Genomic DNA, 21,809 nt, shown 5'->3' with positions numbered 1-21,809 from the left:
AACAGATTTTGACTACGCTCAGGTTTCCCCTTAAAAGGAGATTTAGTCATTTTTCCTTTCAGGCAGGATTCACAAGTAGGTAGAGAGTTAATATCAGACATATCAAACATGCCCTCTCCCACTAGCTTGTTCATCCTCCTTGAGAAAATATGACCTAGCCTAGCATGCCAAAGGTTTGCCGGGTTTTGGCTATCGATTTTCCTTTTGTTTGTTGTTGCCGGTTTATCAACATAATTTATTGGAACGTCTTTTAGTTTTAAGTTATATAGATCATTTTCAAGTTGTCCATTTCCAATCAAACATTCATTCTTGTAAATATTGCAAATCCCATTCACAAAATTGCAAGAATATCCATCTCTATCAAGCATAGAAACAGAAATAATGTTTTTAATCAAATCCGGAACAAATAACACATCTCTCAAAAGTAACTTAAAACCGTTCTGCAAAATTAAATAAATATCTCCCACAGCTTTAGCTTCAACTCTGGAACCATTTCCGAGCCTCAGCTGGGTCTCACCCATTCTAAGCCTGCGACTTCTTGTCATCACCTGCAAATCATTGCAAATGTGAGATCCACATCCGGTATCCAATACCCAAGAAGTAGTATTAAGTGAAACATTTATTTCAATATAGAACATACCCTTCGCAGTTCACAACTGCTCTAGATATTCCTTGCAGTTACGCTTCCAATGACCGGGCTTCTTGCAGTAATGGAAAACATCCTTGGACTTTTCCATGTTTGAAGCCTTTGTCTTGTACTTCTTCTCGGGTTCGATTTTCTTGGGTGGGGCAGAACGTTTCTTACCCTTTGTACTTGGCCCCTTCTTAGCAGAAGAAGAGGAGCCCACCAAGAAGAAGCCGGTTTATCCTTCTTTAAAGTGGATTCATATGTCACAAGCATATTGACCATCTCTTCAAGGGAGGCCTCTATCTTGTTCATATTGAAATTCACCACAAATCCGTCAAACGAAGAAGGAAGAGATAGAAGTAGTAAGTCCACGTTGAGTTCATGCTCCAACACCAAATCAAGGGTTACTAACTTCTGTATGAGCCAAATCACTCGTACCTCATGATCACGGACCGAAGTCCCTTCACGCATGCGACACGTCATTAGCTCCTTTACAGTAGCAAACCTTTCAGCCCTCGATTGAGCCCCAAAAAGTTCCTTGAGTTGTACGTGAATGTCAGCAGCATTCACGGTGTCCTCAAATCGCCTCTGGAGTTCATCAGACATCGAGGCTTGCATATAGCATTTGGCCTTGATATCATGGTCCCACCATGTATCAAGTTTGGCTAACTCTTTCGGACTTATGTCAGCTGGTGCTTCCTTCGGAGGAGATTTTTCTAACACGTAGAGCATCTTCTCCGAAGTCAAGACAATCTTCAACTTACGGAACCTTTCCTTATAGTTTGCGCCAGTCAATTTATTTTGTTCGAGGATCGAGAAAAGTGGATTACGCGAATTCATCTTTATGAAATACTGAAAAGAAACAGACAAAATCAGTGATTGTTTAAGTAATTTACTAAGACATAAAATAGGCGAAATTTATTTTATGAATCTCAATCCCACTATTTTAACGATTTCACTACCCTCTAGTGAAAACGGGAAACTGTTTTCCTTAGTGAGAACATGGAGTCCAATTGACAAACTATGGTCCCGAATAATATCAGCCAACCATAATTTTCAAAAGGTAGAGCCCAATTGCTTCCAAAACAACCTCCACGTTTTTACCTCATGTCCAATAAGGGCCCAATAATATGACGCCGTTTATTGTGACATGTCAAGATGACCCATCAATATTAAGTTGTGATGGACGGTCGCCATGTGGATCCCCCAATAATATGAGCCGATCCCATGGGAGTTTCACCCAACTTACAACATGTGTCGATCCAATGTACAGCTTTCCGACGAACGGGCCCCCCCAATAATATGAGCCGGACCGTATCCGCGGGCAGCATCTCATACATTGATCGTTGATGGAAGGTAGGAACACTTAAACAAATTTAAATTTCCTTTATTTATCTTGATATCAATTTTAAATCATATTTAAAATGAGGGATTTTTAATTTTGAAAATTTGTCTCATCATTTTTAAAAATTTTGTATGCTTGCCGGATTCACACAATTTTGTCTAAAACATGCATACAACAATAATATCACATATTATATAGGATGATCGATTCCATTTCTAATCGACCCGTGGTTGCCAATCACGAGTCTTAGTCCAATCCTAGGTAATATGCAGTATGCAATGCAATCCTATTACATTTTGCTTCCAATTTACATTTCTTCTGTCTTTATTGTCTGCTGGGCCCACCTCCATCTTCAAATCTTCATCTCCCACTAAATCTAATGTATTTACAATAAATAACAATGACAAGTAGGGGATACATTTTTAAGGGGTGGGAACGGGCTATAAACCAAGCCCACTTTTATTACATATGACAATTCATATTGGGCCATAAACCAGGCCCATTAATAAATCCAACAACAATAAAAACAAATGTAAATTCCTAACATACACCTACAAAATTGGTCATGGCAATCGATCATCCTTATCCAATAACATTTAATTTAAAATTAATTTATTGGATAACATGCAATGGCAATTTAAATTTAAAAGGATAAAATCATATTTCATATATAAAATCTTATTTTACATACAAAATCATATTTTATCTTTTTATCAAATAAAATCATATTTTATCTATAAAATCCAATTTTATACATAAAATCATATTTTACTCAATATATCCATAAGATCATATCTTATCATCAATTGTACCAAAAATAATTAATTCCAAAATTCAATTTAACGGATAAAATATTTAAATTTTCCAAAAATTCAAATTTATCCAAAAATCAATTTTAAAATTTTCGGACTCGAACAATTCGATCCGACGCCTCATGGACCAATCAAAAACAATTTTCGATCGGACCAAAAATAGAATTTTAACATATTAAAATTTAATTTAAAATTAAAAAATTAATTTTTCCGCGGGCCGCCCGGGACACTCCCGGGCTGCCCGCGCCCCAAAGGGCTCGGGCCGGGCAGCCCGGCTGCCCGGCGCAGCGCCGTGCGCCGCCCTGCGCAGAGCGACCATCGCTGCCCCCCACCCCCCCCGGGCAGCGATCCAATCGCTGCCCGGGTTTTGCCCGAAAAAAAAAAAATTTATTTTAAAATATTTATTTTGTTTCAAAAACCGAGGCTTAAAAAAATTTTTGTACAATCGATTAATTTAATCGCTTGATCTGAGCAACCTGGCTTTGATACCACTGTTGGAGAACGCGACGATCAGATCAATCAAAATTGATACCCGGTGCAGCGGAAGTTTAAAATTTTTATATGGAACGATTCCATAATGGGTATCAAAACTTAACGATTAAATTGTGTGTGTAAAAATTAAATAACAATTATAAATTTTTACCCCCAATCTCGAATCGAGATTATGGACACCAACAGATTGCTCTGCTCTTGTTGTATATCCCTGGAATTGATGGACGAACTGTTCTTCAATCAGGTCCACGAACGGATAATTAATCCCTCTGATAGATTGCACTAGAAAATCTATCAGAAGTTTCTACGAAGAGAATTAACGAATTTGATCCGTTAAACCAGACTGTAATTCAAAATTCACAGACTGGATTTTACCGAGCAGAGGGGAAGGGGGGCGGCCACTGTCAGAGAAAAATACTAGGTTTTTCAAAAATTTGTGACCTGTTGTGTGTAATTTCTGTACTGCAATAACTTATTTATAATGTAGGCCGCTAACAGCTTAGGGCCCATTAGTCATAAGTTCAAGCCCGACAAGCAAAGCCCGCATGTTCAGAAATTAATATAAAATTCATCATGACTCCGATTGATAAACCGATTTCACCAATGTGCACAGAAACCATTTCTGCACCTTTTAAAGTCAAGATAAATTTTTCTGAATCCGAATTCAGTGATTTCCAAAAATGCCCATCCCTATGTCATTTTAAGAAATCTTACTCCTCTACTCTTAAATAAGAAGTCCAACTTCTTTGTTCATTAAATTTAACTCTTTAAATTTAACTATCTCAACGGGGATTAAAAATCCATTACTCTGTGTGACCCTCAATGGTTCAGGGATACAGCTAGCCGTGGGCTCACAACTCCTTGTGACTCGGAACAACAATTTCCGACTTGCCCATCGAATCATGGTAAGAGCGCCTAGCAACATCGCCCCATGATTCCCTAGGTATCACTGATAGTGCCTGCAAGAACCAATAGATTTTGGTTAGCGTACAGTACGGTCCCTTCATCCATATATCCCGATCGAATCAACAACCATTGGTAAATCGAGAGTCGTTCGAGATTCGATAACTATGCAATACATCTTGAAGATCAAATAGTGACATCGCATGTGCTACTAAGAAACCATTTCTTAAAACACATCATGTACTCTGGCCAGAGATTCATCACACTAATATCTCCTCAGATCGCATAGGATATCCACACTCGCAAGTATGTGGTGAATCCTTGACAACAAAGCATCGACTCCTATATGTGTTGCAATTGTACCCAATCCCGACACCTGATGACCCCAATAGAGTCGGTAAACGAGTCAAAGCACAGTACTAGCATATAGAGTCTCAATGATGTTTCAAGTAGTAAGGACTAATGGTGTACAACCAAAACCGCGGACTTTATCCACTCGATAAGTGATAACCACTTGGAAAGTCCGGATAGGGTAGTTCGATCATTCATCATATGAATATCCATTTGCATGCTTCGAACATCTCTATGTTCCCTACCAATGAAACGTGGTACTCTGCAATCGCAAATGCTAGTCTCAAACTCGAGCAATTCTTATCCTTATTATCGGACGGCTCAATCGACTAGGAACAGTTTAGAATACACAGTGACTATAAGATGTGTTCCATGATAGACATCTCCATGTTCTACCACATCCTACATACACTATAGTATATTCAAGGTCTTTATCAAAACAACAATAGTATATCACAATATAACAATATGAAGAAAGATAAAGTCATTGCCATTAATAAAAGTGTAAATTATATTAAACAAAAGATTGTTTATACAAAGAGTCATCAAAGCCCTTAGCCATAAGTTGGCTCACCGGGCACCTACTCTTTCAATGACGTCGTTCATCTTTACGTGTCAAGCCTTACCCATCGGTATCGAACCTTAATGGACGGTCTCCATGTGTTCCCCCAATAATATTGGCCAAAGTCATGGGAGTTCCACGTAGTTTGCATCACCATGTCAATGAATGTCACAGCTTTCCGGCATCTAAGCCCCCCAATAATATGATCCGAGCATTGAATACGGGTAGCATTCATCATGCATCCATTGTCGATGGAAAACATGGAAATTATAAACAAATTTATAATTCCCCTTTTCGGGCTTGATATAAATTTTGAATCTAATTCAAAATGAGGTTTTTTAATTTTTGAAATGGTCTCATCATTAATTTTAAAATTCGCCATGTTTGTTCGTATGTTTGCCGAATTCATGTAACTTAGTTATTATAAAATAATAACACACATACTCATTATTTATAATATATCATGCATATATTATAAACAGTAAATTAACAAGGATGATCAATCTCCCCAAAACTATTCGGCCCGTGTGAGCTAAACACGGGCCTAGGTCTAATCCTAGGGAATGCACGGGATGCAAATTCAATAATTACATAAGCTTCCAATATTTACATGTCTTGGATCTTCATAATTCATCATGGCCCACCATCTTTCAATCTTGATCTTCCACTATCAAATATTTTACAATAAAATATCCATAGCAAATAGGGATACATCTCATGGGGTGGGAACAGGCTATAAACCAATCTCACTTTATAATTTGATAATTATTACAACTCATTCAACACAAAAATATCCTAGCATACACCTAGCAAATTTGTTTTGGGCTTTTGATCATCCTTCATGCATAATATCACATATCATATACCATCAATTACCTATCTCAATAATCAATTGATCAAAAATTATATATCTTGGTCAAGTCACTAACCACCACAATTATAAACTAAATTAACAAAATAAACAAATACCTTTGTTTACTTTCTAATTAATTTATTTATAACCGAATTTCTTGTAAATCACCATTTACTATAAATAATCAAAGTCCCACTTTAATTATTTATTTTATGAGAAAATACACAATTTATAAAATTTCAGTTTTTAATAAAAATATCAACTTTTACAATCTCAATCAACTTAGGGCCCATGACATTTCGATATTCCAAAAAACCTTTTGGAAATCTAAGTCGTCATAGATGTTGCAGGAGCTCCATCACCGGATTCCGGCAAAAAAAATTTTTTTTATTAAAAGTGGGATGCCCGTCGGGTAACCGAGGGCTTCCCCTGATGCCCAAAATGGGCAGCAACATTTTATAGAAATTTTTTTCCAAAAAACATCCCCAAGTTGATAGATCTTGATTTTCTCATGCGGTTAGAAATTGACCTCAACATAATATCCAACAAATGCTACACAAAAGAGTAACCTGGCTCTGATACCACTGAAGGGGATCGGTTAACTCGTGCCCGGATACGCAGCGGAAATTTAAAATTTTTATCAAAAGAAAACCGAGCACTTGTGTAGCAAACATCCATAGGGTGTTTTAGAAGATTTTACCTATCAATCTCAAAAGATTGATTTATGGCTCCAACTAAGTTGTGAACAACTTAACTCTTGAAATGGTAGACCCAATCTACAAGCTTCCAAAACACTCCTTGTCCGAAATGCTCCTTCTCCGAATTAGGTCCACGACTAGTCAAGCTAGATCCACTCTAAACATGCACTAGAATATTTAGGGCATTTTTCATTGAGATTTTCTTGTCTTTTTTCTTCCAAAGATCAAAGACAAAATTTGGAGAATATATTTTAGAGGGGGACGGCCATGTGATGTTTTTGGAGAGGAAAAATTGTATATCTATTATGTAGAATATAGATAATATATTTATCATGGTCAAGGATTAAATGATACAATTAAACCATGCATGAAAAAGTTAAAAGCTTGCATGAAAAATTGTATCCTTTCTTCCAACACTTTAAATTTCCTTTTAAATATAATATATAAAAAACATAATCATATATATATATATACACGCCTACATATATATACACATGGCATTTGAACTTAATTTTAATTAATTATTAAACCTAAACCCATTTAATTTTAATCAATTAATTAAATCTTGAAAAAATATTCAAGCCCACTAGTAAAATAATTATACAACACTATTTTATTTTGAGCTCTACAAGACTCAATAGTGTTTAATTAATCCAACACTTGAATTAATTTAATCATTTAAACTTTACAAAGTCTACTAGTGTAAAATTAATTCAACACTTGAATTAATTAAATAAGTTCAAAATAATAGTTCAGAAAATCACCATTTTCACAAACTAATTATTTTTAAGTCAACTTTTAATCTTGGAACACATTCTCAAATTAAAAGTTACTTTCCCATTTATTCTCCATTAGAAGTCATACTTCTAATTTATTTTACTTATAAACTCCTTTATAAGTTGTTCAACATATTGAACTAATTTTAATCTCAACGGGATCAAGAAAGCTAGTACTTGTGTGACTCTCAATGGTTCATTGATACAACTAGCATTGGGTTCACATCTTCATGTGATTCGGGATCAACAAGTTCCTTATGTGAGCATACCCCATATAGCTTCATTCTTATTAATCAACCCCTTGATAATAAGAACGTCAGAAAACTCAAGTCTGATAGTACCCAACCAGTCATGTTAAACGTCTAGCAGCATCGCTTACATGAATCCCTAGGTATCAAATGATAGTGCCTGCAAGAACCAATCAATTATGGTTAACGTACAGTACGGTCCCTTCAACTCATATATCCAGACCGATTCGACAACCTTTGGTATATCAAAAATTGTCATTGAATCGATAACTATGTGTCATGTTGTACTTGCATGGAAGGTGTAATTTAAGAAACCCCTTTCTTAATTACCACCTACTCTGATCAGAGATTTCAAGCTACATATACATGAGAACACATAGGATATCCATACCCGTAGGTAAGCGGTGAATCCCCGACTACAATGCATTGACTCCTATATGTTTCGTCACAACACCCAACATTACCACCTGATGATCCCAAATGAGTCGGTAAATAAGTCAAAGTGAAGCACTAGCATATAGAGTCTCCATGTTGTCCCGGGTCATAAGGATTAATGGTGTACAACCATAAACTAGGACTTCTCCACACGATAAGTGAGAACCACTTGAAAAGTCCTTTAGGGAGGGTTTTTCAGTGCACTCTACAAGGAGCACCTATTTGCATGCTTGGACATCTCCATGTCCCCTTCCAATGAAACATGGTACTCACATCGCAAATACTAGTCTCAAGCTCGAGCGGCCTTTATCCTTCTTTATGGCGGCTGAATCGACTAGGAACAGTTTAGAATATACAGTATTCCAAATATGAGTTTCATGATAGTCATCACATGACCAACTCATATTCTTTCTACTATTTGTATAATAAAGGGCTTTATCTATGCAGCTATCATGGGTATATAGATAAAGATGTGCCAAATTAAATAATGTCAAATATTAATTAAATAAAAATTGTACAAGAGTTCTTTCAAGGACCATCGACCAACACAATTGGCTCGACGGGCACCTAGTCTAACAAAGGATACGTGATTTAGAATTTACCTGTTTCACAAAATTATCCACTAAATGTTTCAAACAATAAGCATGGCCACTCCCAGGAAATAGTTGATTAACTGCCTTGATAATACTAGGATGTCTATCCGAGAAAATTGTGAACTCGTCGAATGGAATTCATTGATGGGAAAGGAGCACACTTCTGAAATGATAACAAAACCAATCTCAATTCACATCATTCTCAGCATCTACTACGACATAGGCAATTGTGAAAAGATCATCGTTTGCATCTTTTGACACAGCAACTAAGATACATCCGTTATACTTATTCTTTATATGAGTATCATCCAAAAATATCAATGGCCTACAACCACAAACAAAACCAACAACACATGCATGAAAACAAATGAACAACCGTCTGAATTTTTTGGTCAAAGGATCAATCTCACACTCAACAATAATACCAGGATTAGTATTTTTAATAGCATTATAGTACCATCTTAATCTATCATAGCATCCTTCATCTGTGCCATGAATATCATGCATCTCCAACTCTTTATCCTTCCACACTTTGCGGTATTCTAACTTTACCCCAAATTCTCTTTGCAAGTCCTGCTGCATTGTACAAGGACGATAAGAGGGCTCTCCTCTCAATTTTTCTTTCACAACATTTTCTATTCATTACACATAGACTCTAGGAGCCCTCTGCTACGTATATTGTTCTCACCACAACTATGTTTCAAGATACATTTTCTGATGCCAAAAAGATTGTCTGTTTTATGTTTCGAAGAATAAATTCTCCATTCACAGCTCCTCTTACTACAAATGACTATAACCTTCTCACTGTCATTTTTAACATACACAAATGAACGTCTGGTAGCAACAGAATAGTTTTTCAAACATTTTCTAAATTCAGCAGCACCCTCGAATGTTTGTCCTACATCACGAATGTAATTAATCCAGGCATCTATTGTAGTGACCCTGCATGGAATCACCTACTAATAGCATGCATTAAACTTAATAAAGAAAAATGCTTAACAGAGTAAAATGTGCGGATACAAAACCCATAATTTACATATCAGCTTAGTAAAACAAGTTCAGACTTGATACTGTAGTGATACAACCATATCAAAAATCTCAAAGTAAACTGTCTAAAACATGTATACAGCTAAACCAATCCTGCTGTATAAAATCCCCTGAAAAGCTCCGGCTCCCTAGTCTTGCCTCGAACTACCGGCTCCGTCCATCTTGCGACCTGCTTCGTGGAATAGGGTATCCAAGATAACAACTAGGACGTGAGCGCTAACGCCCAGTACATAGACATGAGTAAACATATGTATATAATGCATGCAACATGATGACTGGTAAAGGGTCATCTGAAAAGTTATGCTCAGTACCGGTGCCACATGAGTGCTGCCACCACACGGATCATCCTCTAGGTGCAACCACACTCGTCTAGTACACCAGAGTAGTCAGACATACATGTCCCCGTCATCGCGGTACTCTCAGTGATAGACTATCGAGTATAGAGCTGAGTGGCTCTATAATCAGGTATAACAAGGTATAGGCTCAACTTGTATATGCACATGACATATGAATATAGAAAGCGGTAATCATATATCATGCCATATAATAATGCCAAATAAATGCAACATATAAACATGTATACTCGTTGGAAATCTCAGTCAATGTGTATGTACCTCTAGGCTAGTTCAAGTAAAGTAGGATCCTAGGTTTCAAGCCTATATTCAAAAGTTCATTGTATCACTACACAAGTTCTATAAGCCTTAACTAAGCTAATAAATACTCCCAAAACTTAAATAGATTCTCGGACCATACCTTCGTCCGTGGATAACCCTTTGGAGTTGCTAGTCACGGATGACTATAACCACACTTTGGTTATTCCAGAACCTCTATTATAACTGATAGGGCCCTCAAGTGTATAACTTACACTATATAACTGATCGAAGAAGGAAACTCGGAATTTGTATTTGAAAATTAACTAAGGATACCCCTATTTATAGCCAAAATTTCCGGACACGAACGTTGCATCCGTTCGGGTTCGTTGCGTCCATTCCTGCATGTTTGACACTTGTCAAAACTCGTAGCTTAGTTATCAAGCCACCTCATGCCTGCATGTATCTCAAGGAACGTTGCGTCCGTTGAGGAACGTTGCATCCGTTCTGCCCCTCCATCGTTGCGTCCGATGGCCAATGGAAGCTCCGTTCATCAAATCATCTTTCTAGTTTATTAAGCCCCGAAATTGGTTAATTACTAACCCTTAATCATGTTTAACATATTATTATCTTAAAATGGGTTCTGGGTTACTACATCTATGGAGTTGGGGCAAGGGGCCTTTTTGTTGGAACACGCATTCTCTGATCACACGGATGTGATACCCGGAGCAGCGGAAGTTTAAAATTAAAATTTTTCGATATGGAACGATTCCATATCGTGGGTATCAAATCCAAACGATTAAAATCTTGCAAGTAAAAATAAAAAAAATCACAATTAAATATTTTTACCTCTTCAAGCAATGGCTTGATGTGGGGATCTCAGGTTGCTAATCTCGTTTTAGGGCAGCTAATGATTAATTAAACAATTAATCAAACAATTAAAAAATAATAAATCAAGAGCAGAATTTTTTTTTTTTTAAATGTCAGAGCCTCGCTCGATCGGGCAAAGTCAGCCGATCGAGCGAGCATCAAAACAAAAGTCTCAGGTCTGCAGCACAAATGGCCTCGCTCGATCGGGCAAAAGCTACCGATCGAGCGAGCAATAAAAATCGAATTCTCTGCCCATGAAAAACAGGCCTCGCTCGATCGGTAACTTTCACCCGATCGAGCGAGCCAACTTTTGCTCGAATTCTGATGCTGATCTTTTGCTGTCCAAACTTGGAACCATAGCATGATTCTTCAATCAAATTCAAGTATAAACATATTATAAATTCTGAAAACATGCATACATTCATATACCAAGTTCCTATCATCAAATCATGCATGTATTACATCAAATGAATAGCTTAAAAGATATAAAACTACAAGCTATTCAACATAGCAAAAACAACTTTAAGTCTTAAGTTCTTGCTATGTTTGATACTATCACTATACCATGCTTTAACTTATAAACCCGAGTCCACACTTGCTACATCTCTCTCCCGAGCTATCAATGTCGTCTCAACCAAGCTCCTGCCCCTCCTGTTGCAATGCACACATACAAAACAAAGCAACAGCCGGATAAACTCCGGTGAGAAATCATTCTTAGTATAATCGACATATAAATGCGTTAAATAAATTCATATCAACTCTAAACATGTCAACTCAAGAATAGAGTAAAAATAACGCATATATCGACTCAAATTTCAAATCAAGACTTCAATTTATATAGCGCGCGTATCTCAAGAATTGATTTTTATCACTTCATTGCCATCAAGATTCGTAACCGATCTTGACATGGATATCCATCTATCGTAGCCATTCCGGGCTAGAAAATAAGGTTAACCGCAACCTTGGCATAGAATCAATTCAATATACAATCATATCAAAAGCAATAAAGATCCACTACCTGTGATGGATCGACAATAACATAAGTTCTACCTCAAGAACAAGTACATAAACAAGTATGTGATTTGTTCGGGATAACTCAAGAATCATCATTCTCGAGTATCGAATCCCTGGCTCTCGATGTCATTTTATACCTTTCATTCTCGAGTTTGTCATGTTCCACATCTGGATAGGAAGTACAACAACTCATAGCAAATCTGCTCATTCAAATAACATTCGATCTTCAAGGTAGAACAACTTCAACTATCATCATTTCTTCTTCGGTTTCAAGTTGAGGTTCTTGAGTCAATAGTCTCCTATTAAACTCTGAAATATATCATCAAAACACGCATATCAAACTTCATTCTATTCAATAATTTCAGAATTGAATCAAAATCATCAATATAGATTCAATCAACATCATTTCAAACTTCAACTTCTTCTTATTCGTTACAACTCGGAGTCGTGAATCGTTAGCCTTCGAAACTCAACTGAAATCGAGAAATAAAAATGCCATAACATTCATAACATCTAAACAACTATCTCAACTCAGTTATAGGCTATCAAAACGATGTCAAAACATCAACCGGTGTTGTAGCGATTGAAAATCGGGAACCAACTCGGTATCAAATTCCTTTCTAATCAATTCAGTCATTCGTATCACTTATATCAGCTGAATTCATCATTCAATTCATCATATCAGCAGCTAAATATATCAAATGTAAGCTGGACATCATAACAAGTTCATTCCTTAGTTCATTTTCAATCCAGCTTCGATATATAACGGCATACGAATTCAAGAACACAAACATCAAGTCATAATCTGATCTCTGCCAAATTTCGTTCTTCAAAACATGCCGAGATAACAAAATAATTACATCAAATCGAAGCCCTCGTCGCAAGGATTCCAGAACATCTTTTGGAATTAAAATCGGACGAGCGGATCAAAAGTTACGGCGATTTGAAACTCAAAACGAAAAAGGAATAAGAGGGGTTCGGCTTCCTCTGTTCGAATTTTCTGAATAATTCTGAATACACATAACATATACACGTAGAATGCTGATAATCTGATTAATAATCTGATATGTATTGCATAAATTGCAATTTAGTCCCTCAAGTCTTCAGTAATTGCAATTCAGTCCTCGGCCTTCTTTTTAATTCAATTTCAAGCCAAAATAATTTAAGAATATTAGAATTTAAATCGAAACTCTAAATATTCCCAAATTAAATATACTCAAATTAAAATTAAATAAATTTGGATTAAATCAATAATCCCGGCCTTTTGCACTTTAGCCCTCGAATCTTTGATATTTTCAAATCAACCCTTGGTCGGGTTTCATCTCCAAAATTAATCTTCTTTAATTCCCAAAACATGGAATTTAATCTTAAATCCCATAAATATTCAAATCGAATATTTATTCTTTTAATTTAAGAATTCTCGGAATTTAATTCTCAAAATCCATAAATTCTCAAATTAAATATTTTCGGCTCGGAAATTAAATCTATCCTTTCCATAAATGCTCAAATCAATATTAGCCCATAATATGAAATTTAATTCTCAAATCCCATAATTAATAATTCAATATTTTCGGGCCTTACAATTCCTCCCCTCTAAGAAATGATTTCGTCCTCGAAATCACATTCAATCGAACTATTCAATCTGATAAACTGAATAATTATCTGGAGTTATTATCACTTCAATCATATAACTTTAAACTTCGTATCTCATCCTTCATCTTTTCTCAGATTCTTTCTTCGAATCTGCATTTTATTCTCTTGTCTTTGGTATCTATTCAGTTGTACTTTAAATCATTGAAAAGAATTCGTTCTGAGCTTTTTCTTTCTTCAATCCAAGATTTGTCGACTAATCGACTTAACTCAAAATCTTTTCGACATCTATCTCAACTAATTAAAGTACATCGGAAGAATCTTCTGATACTTCCTTCTCTTATTCTTATGGAACAAATCAGATCCATCATATCAAACTGAAAAGATTAAATTGTTCAATCGAATCATCAATTCCATCTGATATCTCAGTCAGTGAAATTAAACTTCAGTAACGACTTCTTTCTTTCTCGATATCATTCTATGCTCCGCATAGAAGATATATCAAGTCTACACTGTTATTCTATTCATCGCTTCAAAATCAGTATTCACATTCATATTCTGAATTTGTATCTCAACTTCATTCTTTCTCAATTCTGAATCGAATGATGTTCAGGAATAACTTTTACGCTTAACAAGTCAGTTTCAGCTTCAAAAGTTATATCTATCATTAAATTACTAATTCTAATTCTTATTCTCTGTTTTCATTTCATACAGATTCATCTTCAACATATTTGTGTCTCTCAAATCAAATCTGATCTAATATCAACAAATCATGTCTGATCTGATGTCATATACTTTAGTAGTATCATTTCAACACAAAGAAATCGGATTTTTTTTCATCATATCATCATAACATTATCTCAAAATCGATTCATTAGCTATTACAAGAATTATAATCATCAAGTGGCAACACATCAAATCAAGTAATACCGAATCAGGTATTAAAGTTTTGAGAATGTTCTCAACATCTGGAAAATCAACTCAGATAATCCATCAATCGAAAAAATGGTATAATGCAATCACATATAACCAACTCTCAGAACATCAATCAATCAATCGATGCCACATATGTTGAATAAATCTAAAGTCTTAATCCTGACAATAGATTTTTATCATTCTTGTAATTTCATCATATCTCTTTCTTCGTCACAGATCTGAATAGACAGCTGTTATTCACATCTCATACAGTGTATTCTACAAAGCTGATTAGTCTATTCGGACTATCTATTAATCAGAGTACAATACGCTGCATTCACAGATTTCAAAGTATTCAAATATGTTGATAATCGGTATCATGATAGATAAAGTTCATTCTTGCACTTCGATTCATCTTTTCTGACTATTCTTCCAATTCAACAATAATATTTTGTACCTTTACCTCAAAAAGTACTCAAAATACTCTGATCATCTGTATTACAATTTAATAGTAAACCAAATGTTTCAATCTGAAACATTTTTTCGTAGCTTACTGTTCTTATTGCAACGAATCTAATCACAATTCAGTGATTTGATCATACAGACAGATCATCATATACAGTAATTTCAATAAATCTGTTCATAACTACCACCTGTTTACATCATCTATACTGTTTCATCATGGTAGTTTCGCAAAATATTCTTTCAACTCATAATCTCATAACAATTCTGGAGTTTCTAACTATCACTGAATTAATCTAGTCAATGATTTTCAACCTCTTCAGAAATTCTCTATACGTTTAACTTCGAAGACGTACTAATTTTATTACATCTGTTTGCTTTATCTTCTGATAAGACAATTATTGAAAGAATCTTAAATTCATTGTTATGCATTTTCTTCAAAATCTGATATTTTTCTTCAGACATATTAAGCACAATCAGATAATAAATCATAATAGACTTCATTCATTCTGATCTGAGGCTTCAATTCATATCTCTATATGGCATTCTGTACTGAATTCTCATCGTTTCAGTTTACTTTCTATGTTTCTTTCATCTTCTAAACAGTTCTGGATTGCTTTCAATCAAAAATCATTCTAATTGGTCATATATTCATCTAAATATTCAAACCAGAATACGCAAAATCTGAAATCAATTGATCGAATGCCTGTTTCATTCTTCATTTCTATTTCTCAATTGAATTCTAATTACTTGATCTCATCTCAATGTGCTTTAATCCTTCAAAATCAATTCTCACTTAATTTGGATTACAGCAATTCGGACTGTTTTAGTATCTATCTCGATACTCAAGCACATAAATTCAAAAGATCAATCAATCACGCATTCATCTCTCTCTTCGTTCTATTTCCCAAATCTCAATTGGAAATTCTATCAGTTACGAGTCATAAATATTATAATATATTGAATGTATACATAAACCAATCAGTAACTCTTGAAATTCATAATCAGGAAAACTCACTTAAGTCAAGGTCATCCAAAGAACAATATTCTGAATGACAATATGCTAAGTGAAAACAACTCACTAGCATCTCAACTTAAGACAAGTAAATCAATTCAGACCCTAACAAATAATAAGAGTCCATCAAAATCGATTGAGGTCGGTACCAAAACCTCAAAATCAATATCAAGAATTTCAAAAATCTTGATTTTATGATGTAATAACTTCAGTAAAATCAAATAAAGACTTATCTGTAACTGATTTTCATATCATCATCTATTTTGTAAACCTCAAAAGCAATATTCAATTCATAAACTCATCAATTTGCAATTAAATTCCAGTTCACAACTTAAACTAACGTCGAAAAGCTTACTGGAATATATCTGTAATCTCTATTCATTAGCATACTTATCAATGCTAATTAGATCTTGAACATATCTAGTGCATCGAATATACTGATTTCGGAATATTTCTGTAATCAAAATCATATATCAAACCGAAATCACAGAATCTTAATTCGAGATTCTATATCATCATATTCAATTGCACATTATGTTCTTACTGATCTAATTTAATCGCTTCTTATCATCAATTCTTCTACTAATCTGTATTCGATTATTGCATCATCATCTATCATGCAACATCAACATATATTTCAATACGAACAAAATCATCTTCAGTTTCAGTTCATCGAAGCAATAGTTTCATTCTTCAGTTCAATTCACACAATCTCTTTTCTGATACAGAGGTGATCATATAATAAGCTTTCAGCTATCATATATCTATTGCACCAATAACACAAACAGGTTAAAACAAAATAAATCTGTTACCTGCAATTTCATTCTCATGTGCAATTTCATTTTGATCCTTTGTATACTTCTGGAATAGAAATTGTAGCTAAATATGTGTTTCTCTTACACAGTATGGCATGCCTACAATTTCATTCTTTCTGCCTCATCATTAAAATTCAGTTCTCTTAGACTTATCTATGTCTTTCATAAAATGTTTCAGTCGTCAACATTTATTTAGACATAATCCTCAAATCCAAGCTACAACTAACAATTCAATGTTGAGCTTCTTAATCATCATCATCAACAATTCAAGAATTGTAGTAAACTTGAAAAATCAAATAAGGCATTCTCCAAGATTCAATATTCAAAATATTCAACTTCTAATTGGTATATTTGTCTTTCTGGTCATTTCTATCTGTTGTGGCACAGAACTATAAACAAAACTCATGTTCTAAGCACTTATCAACAAATTAATATACCTCTATTCTTTCATCATTTCTTCATCAAACTTCATCAACTGATTGCTAGGTTTCAAAGTTGGTATTCAATCAATCGGATACGTCATTCATCTGTATCTTTCAGGTATCTGAACGATTGATCAAGTTCTTCAGGCCAACTTCCACCTTCCATAACATCTATTCATAGGCTGATATTCTATTCTGTTCAATCAGAGATATTTCATTCAACTGAGCAATAATACTGTAACACCCGGAAAATTTTAATACATAAATTCGCATGCATTATTAAGGAAATTAATTATTTAAAATTTATATTTGGGTTAAATGATATTTATGTGTTATTATGTGAATTATTTGCATGATTTAAATTTATGTAATCATTTAACCCGCAGTTATTGTATTTTAGATTTTTTTTTAAGGAATTATTGATTTTCATCGCGTAGTTGGGACCGTGGATGGACGAAATGCCAAAATATTTAGCCAAAAATATTTTATGAGTTTTATGAGCCTTAAAATAATATTTTAAGGTATTTTGTCAAGAAAATTTTAGTATTTATTTATATATTTATTTATGGGTTGATTTTTAGCCAAAATAAGTCATTTTATTGACTTTTATTAATTTTAAAAAATTCCCTATTATATTATTTCGGGATTTAAGGATTTTGTATCAGATTATTATATTCTTTTGAGAGTTTTAATTATATTTTTAGGTATATTATCTAGATGCTTATTATTTTAAATATTAACCTAGTATTAAACATAAGATAAATTCCTACCCTACGTTGATTCTCCCATCAGCCGCCTCCTATCTTCATCATCAACCCTCCTCACGTTTATTTACCAGAAAACTCAGCCCTATAGCCGATCAAACAATTTTTTTTTCTTTGGATATTTTGGTCCGTTCTTCGTCCCGGTGCTCCCGCGATCGCGTGTTATTCAAGGAAAACAACGAAAGGCATGTTTAATTCTTTCTCAACACCATATAAGCTATTTAATGCACTGATGTCAGATTTCTTTTGATGCAATTCACGTTTTATGTTTAGTTCTTGGCTAGAACATGGTAAACTCAAGATTTTTGCTTTGTTTCATGCAAAACCCCACGTTTTCTGTTATGGGTTTGGGTCGGTCTGCTGGTTAAAGAGTCAAGGGGTGTGTTGGGGTCTTAGGAGTCGAGCCATGGCCAGGGTTAAGGCTGGAACAGGGCTGGAGTCGAGTTGCATCAGATTTGGTTCCATGGGTTCGCAGGTTAGGGTTTGGGAGAAGAGGGGTCGGCTGGTGCATGCAAGGCCGAGAACCAGCCGACCCGTGGCCAGGTTAGGACCGACAGGACCTTGGGAAGGTCCTGCCGGTGGTGGTCCGGCCAGTCGTGGCCGGACTGGAGCGGCAGCAGCCCTTGAAGGGCTGTTGCACGCAGCCGAGGGCAGCTGAGAGGGGGGGGGGGCTTCGGGTTTAGGGTTAGAGTGGATCCGGGTCGGGTTTTTGGGTCCGGGTCAGGTCTGGAAAGTCATGGGTTATGTTAGTTGGGTTCGGGTCCGGGTTAAGTGAGTCGGACTCGAGTATTTTTATTTTTAAATTTTAAGTTTAATTAAGTGTTAAATGGGCCTAATTAAATCTCAAAATTTAATTGGGTTTCATTTAATTATTTGGGTTGAATTTAATTGTTATTTGGCTTAATTAAATTAAATTAAGTTAGCCCGATAATTTTTATGGGCTTGGGAGCCCATGGAAGTTATTGGGCCAGTCTTTGGGCTTTTGGGCCCATTGGGCCAGATTAAGTTGTTATTGGGCTAAGTATGTGCTAATGGGCTTTAATTGATTTATTGGGCTTAGAAATGTGTTAATGGGCTTAAGTATGTTAATGGGCCAGTCTCAGTGTTAATGGGCCAAAATTTAAGAAAATGAGCTTGAGTGTTAGGGCCAGCAGTTCAGTACAAACTATGAGAAATTGCATGTGTCCTAATTATATATTTAATTATTTTATGCATGAAAGTTATTTTAGTATTTATATGTTAGTATAAAAATTAAATTAAATATATATGAAGGACACACATTTTTATTTAAGTACATGCATTCATGAAATAATTTTATGGCATGATTTAATTTTTAAGGTTGAGCAAGAAAATAATTTTATGTTGGAAGTTGAAGTAGTGTGACAATTTAAGGGGGGCAAGCCCCCACATGTTAAGGGCAGTTTACTGTCAATTTAAGGGTAGTTTACTAACAGCAAGAGGTGATTCGTCACCGCCGCGTACGTTGGTTTTAAGAGACTGATCAGTCGAACCATTTAAGTTTAAGGTTACACTATGGATATGACCATGCGATGTTAGAAAAATGTTATGCTCAACAATGTTTATGTATGTATTATATGATTATATTTAAGATCAAGTTTAAGCAAGATTTTAAGTTATGATTCATGATTTTTAAGCATGCTCATTCATGTATATGTTATGTATTAGTACTTCAGTGATTTAAATTATTTTAAATCCTTGTTATGTTAGCATGTTGGGCCTCTAGGCTCACTACACTTATATGGTGCAGGTGAGTACGTAGAGGAAGATGTAGTACCTACCGGCGGCGATGACGTATGAGCAGACAGGCAGTGATCCCCCGCAGCCGTCGTTTGAGTCATTATGAATATTTTTAAGAATTTTAAACTCTGTTTTTTTTTATTTATTTCTTTTATGTCTTTTCAGTGGCAAATTTTAATACTATTTTTATTAAGTAATTTATTGCATGCAAACTTTTAAATTAATTGTTTTGACAGTATTTTATTTAAGTTTGACTCAGATATTTAAGTATAAAATGTTGCATTTTATTTAAGTTATTTTTAAATCCGTTTATTGTTGTGCATATATGTATGGGCATGTATGTACATTTATTTCACTTAGGATATAAAAAAAAAAAAAAAATTTCCGCATATGTTATTTTAAAAAATTTGGTCGTTTCAATTGGTATCAGAGACGCTTTCTTGGTGGGGTCATCACTGCTATGCGAGCTCAAAAATCCACGCTACCGGTCTGTAAGTTTTAATTGCTTTTAGTATGATTTAGTAGTAGCATGTTTAAGACTTGAGTATTTATGTTAGCAGAATGCCTCCAAGACCAGTTAACAGGCGTGAGGGATCCCCACCACCGCAGAACCCTCTTTCAGCATTGGAGCAAGCCAATGCAAACATGATGGCTGGGATTACTGCTCTGTTGGAGCAGCAGGCGGCGCGTCCGAGACTTTCCCATGATGAGGACGTGGCTGAGAGGTTCCAGAAGAAGGGACCGAAGGAGTTCACAGGTGCCACAGATCCACTCGTTGCTGAGGGGTGGATCCGTTCTTTGGAGAGCATCTTTGCTTATATGGGGTTGACTGATGCGGACAAGGTGAGGTGCGCAGTGTACATGCTGAAAGGTGATGCAGACTTATGGTGGGAGAGTGCATCACGAGGAGTGAATCTGACTACTATGCTTTGGGCAAACTTCCGGAGGATGTTTTACTCCAAGTATTTCACTGAGGACGTGCGCAGCCGCATGATCCGAGAGTTCATGAGTCTTCGACAGGGGGACAAGACCGTTGTGGAGTACATCCGACAGTTCGAGAGGGGCTGTCACCTTGTGCCGTTGATTGCTGGGAGTGCACCTGAGATGATGAGACAGTTTATTGAGGGGCTCAGGGCAGAAATCAAGCATGACGTTCGCATGTCAGACGTCCCTACTTATGAGGCTGCAGTCAGTAGAGCCTTGCGTTCTGAGGAGGGTAGGAGAGAGATTCAGAGGGAACAACAGAGTAAGAGATAGTTTCAGTCTGGGTTTCAGCGACCATCTTCGCAGCCTCCTGTGAAGAAGCAGTTTACTGGGCCTTCTAAGGGCCCGAACCAGCAGAAGCCACAGCAGGAGAGACAGCAGCCTAGGGGCGGGGCCCCTAATACTGGAGGACATCCTACTTGCCTGAAGTGCCAGAAGATGCATCCGGGACCATGTCTTCTAGGAGCAGGCGTTTGTTTTCATTGTAAAGAACCAGGGCACCAGATGGCCAATTGCCCGAGGAAGAAGAACACTACAGGGAGAGTGTTCGTGATGCATGCTGAGGAGGCAGACCCAGATACCTCCTTGATCACCGGTATATCTTACCCCTAGCATTTTATGATTTCTTCTTTTGGGTAATATTTTTCGATTTTTGTTTGTGGAATAATTTGTTATTTGGGTTACCTATCTGCATGTTAGAATAAGAAGCATGTTTTACTTGTGATTAGAATTAAAGGTTATTAGTGACTCATCTTTGGGGGAAAGTTTAGTAGTGGTATGAAATTGTTGGGATTCTTCTGCGTGCAGGGAGAATTCTAGTTGGAGGCAACTCCACGTTTGCGTTGCTAGATTCAGGGGCTACGCATT

The sequence above is a fragment of the Henckelia pumila genome, chromosome 4, assembly GCF_033568475.1.
Source record: "Henckelia pumila isolate YLH828 chromosome 4, ASM3356847v2, whole genome shotgun sequence".
NCBI lineage: Eukaryota > Viridiplantae > Streptophyta > Magnoliopsida > Lamiales > Gesneriaceae > Henckelia > Henckelia pumila.
Note: the sequence above shows the minus strand (reverse complement) of the source record.